We start from the raw sequence: 6,000 nt of genomic DNA on the forward strand, positions 1-6,000 counted from the left end.
AGCTTAGAATATGTAGATATTTAAATATAAAAACAAGCTTTGGCAGTTATTAGAACCAAACTGTTTGACTCACTCCACCTTGTATAAATTCGCCTTGCGCAGTAGCAAAGCATCTGCAACAGCTGATCAAGCATCAGCAACAAAACTTGGCCGCACTGATCGTCGTGAACAAAACAAACTGGAAATAAAAGTAAACAAACCGGAAACAGCTGATTATACGAAATTTGGGAAAAAGAGCAAAAGCCCATAAACAAGCCATTGAAAAAATTGGAGGGTAATGTGGTATGATATTTTCTTTTGATATTGTATGCTAAACCACATAACCGATGCATAGTATTTTAATTTGTAAATGAGTTGCGTTTTATTTAAATCATCTTCAATGGGTTCGGGTAAAGTTGGCTGCTGACCAAGCCTACCAGAAGCCCCTTATACATTCTTCGCTTCGTAGGAGACATTGAATGACAATTTCCATTTGTTGTTTTTAATAGCTCAGATAGCGTTCTTCAAATCTTCCGCTGCCCATTTCTTTGGCATATTCTTTGCTTGAAATTCTTTAGCTATACCACATTAGCCGACCACGTGGTTTATTGAAATTATTATAAAATTAAACATATTCACTAAATATATTGTTACATATGTTCTTCAATAGCAAAATATTCCTATTTGACTTTAAAATTAAATTAATGAAGTTTAAAACACGTGATTTTAGAAAAAAAAATATTTTTAACAGATCACAAAAAAAGTCTACTGAATGCTCATTTTTTCCAACTGACTATTTCCATGACCTGCAAAAATTAAATACACTCACCCAATGTTAATTTTTTGAGATCATAAAATTCTTACGCTTGGTACCGCTACTCCTATGCTCTTAGTTTTAGAGAAAAGCAGCTATACCACATTACCCGCCTATACTACATTACCCGAACTTACTCTATATTTGTTAAGCTATGTACTCTGTTCAAAATTTCGTGCGAAATGCTGTCAAACTACATATAAAATATTTGGAATGAAATATATGCGAAATAATTCCGCAAAAGTTGTACTCTGTTTTTATTGTGGAAAACATGTGAAATACATCTGGCAACCTTATTTTTCCACACGAAATAACATACGCAGCACTTCTTTCGCACGAAATTAAAAGCAACAGCGAGCTGTCAAACTGCATATAAAATTTTTCGCATGAAAAAACCATGATTTTTCGCAAATATGAACAGAGTACTAGGCTTTATTGTGAAGTTTGATGGTTTGACTATCAAGTCTCACTTTGTGAATCTAATTGAAAATGTCTAATTTCATATTTCTGGGTCCATTATTATAGAAAATGCAAAATGTGTTCCTAATTTAAAATGTTTAGGTTTATTATTATAAAATATTCAAAAAGTACCATTGCAATAAGGAAATAGTACCATTGATTATCACTTTTAAATTCGCATTCACTAAACCATAACCCGTCAAGTTTGAATTTTAGATTTGTATATCATTTCCTATATTATCAACTAATTTTGTTTCTATAATACATAATATTTAATAAATTATCACAAAACCGAAACCGATCGGTTTTGAAATTCTCCGATTTTTTGGAAACTCTAGGTCCATTATTATAGGAAATTCAAAAAACTACCCATGAGAATAAAGAAAAAGTACCACGAAGTATGCCCTTGAATTTTCACTCACTTGGGACCATATACGCCTAATTTCATATTTCTAGGTCCATTATATTATAGAAAATTCAAAAAGTACCATTAGAATATAGAAAAAGTACCAAAAAGCACCCACTTGTAGTTTCCCACTCACTCGGTTCCATATAAGCTTTATTTCATGTTTCTAGGTTCATTTGTGAAAAAATTACAAAAAGTACCAATCGAATAAAGAAAAAGTACCAAAAAGTCTCCCCCTAGAATTCTCACTTACTTAGGACCATATATGCTTAATTTCATGTTTCTAAGTTCATTGTTATAGAAAATTCAAAAAAGTACCATTAGAATAAACAAAAAGTATCAAAAAGTCTCCCCCTAGAATTCTCACTCACTTAGGACCATATATGCTTAACTTCATATTTCTATGTCCATTATTACAGAAAATTCAAAAAGTACCATTAGAATATAGAAAAAAGTACCAAAAAGCAGCCACTTGTGGATTCCCACTCAATCGGGCCCATGTAAGCTTTATTTCATGTTTCTGGGTTCATTGGTGAAGAAATTTCAAAAAGTACCATTCGAATAAAGAAAAAGTACCAAAAAGTCTCCCCCTAGAATTCTAACTCACGTAGGACCATATATGTTTAATTTCATGTTTCTAAGTCCATTGTTATAGAAATTTTAAAAAAGTACCATTAGAATAAAGAAAAAGTACCATTAGAATAAAGAAAAAGTTGTTGAGATTGATTCGATGTTCAGGGATTTGTTGTATGATAGTGTCAGGAGGGTGATATTTGTTAGCATTTGGTTTGTTGTTAGTGGTTCGCACCACACGTTTGCTTCCGGGGAGTTTGTTTTTGTTGTTTATTTATAATTGCTGATTTTGATGATTATATGTTTTTTGTTGTTAGTTATTGTTTGTCTTGGTTATCATTTGTCTTATTATCCTGGTTTTGTTCGGTGATTGTTTATTTAGTAATAAAATTAAAATTGTAAATTTTTTTAGTTGATTGTTTTGTTTATGTTGTCTGATTTAATGTGTTTGATCATATGTATTTAGTTGTCAAAATAGAAACGTCAAAATGTGGAACGTGGGATAATGCAGTGTTGTATGTGATGACAGTATGGTTTAATAGACAATAACAAAAACAGGGTTTCCAGTATTAAAGAGAAAATGAATTGAAAATTCATGAAAATTTTTTCTTTAGAATTCACGAAAGATTTTCTTATATGTGTCTGATAGGAAAGTACGTTGAAACTTAACGTTAATGTAGCAATTTAGGTGTATTGTATGTACATTTCTTTGTTTTTTTGTTGAAATAGGTCATGTTAAACAAGATTTTTTTTGGACAGTTTTTGTTTGTTTAAATTGCAGTTAGGGTAAGAATATTTTTTAGAAATAAGTTTTGATAGTAGAACGATTCAGTTAGGTTTTGTGTTAAAATAAGTTTAGATTTGAGAAACTAAAAGATGAAAAGATGAGTCAGTTCAGAAGTGGCGGTTGAAAAACAATGTTTTAATAAACGAACCTAAATCAAATGATAAATTGAAATTAAAATTTAAATGGAAAGTGCCAGAAAAGAAATAAGTGCTATTGCAAAGAAAAGTGGAAGCACTAATTAGAAAGTTGTCTTCACGCACTTTTTACTAAAGAAGAGAAACGAGAAGAGAACAAACTGGAACTGTGGCCGATACGTTCCTAGAAGGAAGAAAACATCAATCTTCATCACCCTGAGAACCATTAGACATCCATTTGGCTACTTGCTGGAAAAATAATTGTTTTGTAATTTGAATGTCAATTGGATACCTTTAACGGCCGACCAAAGAAAGTGAGGTAACACAGTGTCATATTTAATAAGGAAGTGTTCGTCAACAAAATAATAAGAAAATCTACTAAGGCCACCTATTGGGCAAAATTTAATTTAAATTACCGTCCACAAAGTGAACCAATTTTTAGTTAATACATGAATCAAAAAACAATAATACATAATTTTAGTAAAGACAATTTATAGGAAAGTGGCATTAGGGTAGCGTTAAGTTTTGAGTAAGGAAATTTATATTAAGTAGAAAATATTTGTTTTTAGTTAAGTGAATTGTAAGATTTGTAAAAGGATCACACTAACAGATAATAAATAAATAGGAATCTAAAACCCGAGAAGGTGAAAAGATATAAAGAAACTCTTAGAACGTCTTTTAGAGAGCTCTTTCAGGGATTTTAATAGGGAAAATCTTTCTAATTAGTAAAGCTTGATTAGATTTATGGCTCAAAACAATGTGGTGTTAGCTGGTCCTTGGATAAATTGTTGAATTTGTGTTTTACATGTTAATTTATAGTGTTTAGGATTAGTTTTAGAATCAAGACAAATAGAAAAAGAATTCAAAAACCATAATATATGTATTATATAAGGAACAAACATTTTTAAATTTTGCTAAGAAAAATATAAACAATTATTGTTAATTTAGATATATATTTTTTTTAAACTTGACCTAGTAATTCTTAATCGGGTTTATAAAAGAAAAGAAACCATTCGATTCATAAAAATGAAAACATTAACGAAAATTCAAATTTATTCGAAACGTTCGTTATTATACAACGGGAAAATATAATTGTAACAAACAATATTATACTAGTAGAAAATAAATTGTTTAGAGAATAGCAAAGAACGATTAAGCCACTATTAGTAAGTTATTTATATTGTTTATGTTTAGTGTAAGTTTATTTGTAATAAATCTGTTTAAAAGGAAATAGACATCATGTGTTGGTAAATTGTTAAGAAGGTTAGGTACAGTGGGCCGTCTTGGATGATGGGCTTGGTGAGTATATGATAAGGTAAAAAGGGGTCATTTAAGATAGAAAGATAGTTGTGTTTAGGATCTTGTTTTTTGTTGATGCGAACCAGTGTGTGTGTATGCGGGTTGGGAATTCACGCCTCAAATGAGCTAGTCGAGGTGGCAACACACCCAAGATGAGAAAGAGGTTTCGTAACAATAAATGGCGCCCAAAGGAAGAAAAAGTAGGAATTATTGTAGAGGTTAAATAAAAGAAAAAAAAACGACTTTGTAACCGTCCTAAAGTTCTAAGTATGTTAGTTTGCGTGTTACATTAGTTTTCTTTCCGTCTAAGGATAAAAGTTCGTCCTAATACATGTTTTGATATTAGTTTGCGATTTTTAATGGACGGAAAATAGGAGTAAATAGAAGTCTCAAATTAATTTTAGGATAGTTTAGAATAATACAAATTCAATTGTCCTGGTTATTCAAGTTTTAACTAGTTTGCAATTGGATTTTCATATTTTCATATACTGATGCTATGGTCTAAGTCAGTTGTCAGATGAAATAGTTGATCTAGTTAGGGAATATAACACCAAGATTAGAATACGTCAGAAAATGGAAAAATTATTAATAATACTCACCAATAATATATCCAAAGATCGGAAATACCCACTGTAGCAAAAAACCTTCATCGTATAGTTATTGTAGTAAAGAAACTGAATATTTTGTATTGCGAATTTATATGTTTTTATTTGTTTAATGGTTATGTTAGTGTTTACTTATTTGTTTTATGTTCTTATTTATATGTATTTTAATCTATATATTCCCAGCAGTTTGAAAAGTGCCAACCTTGCACTAGCTATATTACTACTTGTACAACTAACTAGTTCGATGTGGCTGCTAAAGTGGTAGTTAAATGGTTATCATTTGTACTACATTTCACCAGCATATTCAGTAATAAACAATAGTCAGATATTTGTCTTTAGTTTTTGAAAATAAATTCAAGAAAAATAAAATCTTCTAAAATATACCACTTCGATGGCCACATGTAATGCTGAATGTGGCCGTTTGTGTTTTCATTCTCAGTGATGATGTAGACAATGCAAAAATAGAGAGTAGACTCACATGTTATTCTTAATAACAATTAGAGAGCAGTATAAATAAGTGCTCAGTGGTTAGAGCATTTGACTAGAAAACGAGAGGTTATGTGTTCAACCCCGCTCTCAGAAAAATTTATTTTTTCTTTTTTTCTCAAATGCTGGAGTATTTTCACTATTGAATTTAATAGTGAAGTGTTATGCAGAGTGTGCCAATCGGCCACTTGCAATGACATCCCCGTGTTAAATTCACCAGTCAATAACGTTGCGAGTGGGTTGAAAATTCACTAGTAGTAGTTCTTAGTGGCCAACGAATTCGACGTAGCGGAACTAGTGCAATGAAATGCAAGTATGTATGTCTTTTGTTTAAATTTTTTTATGTTTTAACTATATGTTTAATTGTATAAGTAGTTTATGTTGTGTTACATTAAGTGTTTTAACTTGTCAGTTTATTTAATTATAGTTGTTTTCAGCAATATTTAATTTGATTATTC

This window comes from Calliphora vicina, chromosome 1 (assembly GCF_958450345.1).
Source record: "Calliphora vicina chromosome 1, idCalVici1.1, whole genome shotgun sequence".
Lineage (NCBI taxonomy): Eukaryota > Metazoa > Arthropoda > Insecta > Diptera > Calliphoridae > Calliphora > Calliphora vicina.